Source organism: Morone saxatilis, unplaced genomic scaffold (genome assembly GCF_004916995.1).
Source record: "Morone saxatilis isolate NCDOM2014 unplaced genomic scaffold, NCSU_SB_2.0 Contig4, whole genome shotgun sequence".
Lineage (NCBI taxonomy): Eukaryota > Metazoa > Chordata > Actinopteri > Moronidae > Morone > Morone saxatilis.
Window position 1 is genome coordinate 13,422,161 of NW_023339984.1, and position 311 is coordinate 13,422,471.

The 311-nt window shown below is 32.2% G+C and overlaps 1 pseudogene; it reads right to left on the bottom strand.

The window, feature by feature from the left end:
- The window catches only part of LOC118338477, a 4,377-nt pseudogene that overhangs the window by 1,926 nt on the left and 2,140 nt on the right, over positions 1 to 311 (bottom strand).

The window sequence follows — 311 nt, forward strand, 5'->3', positions numbered from 1 at the left end:
TAACACTCAACCTGCACATGACATGAGTTTATCCCCATTAAGAGAGACGCTGTGCGCATTTAAGCACCAGGCACAGCAGCTTCATTGATTATTTAAATCACTGCGACTTGGGATGAGTAAACCTCTACTTAGTTACTCTAAATTATAGAAAATGATATATAAATAAATAAAGATAGATGCAGATGGCACAAAATTTTAAAAATGTTTGAAAATCACAAGAGAACAGACTGGAAAACATGTACACCGCGCTTTAATTATTAAATACACTAAAAACACTTTAAAAACTAAATTAAACACATCAACATACAAAA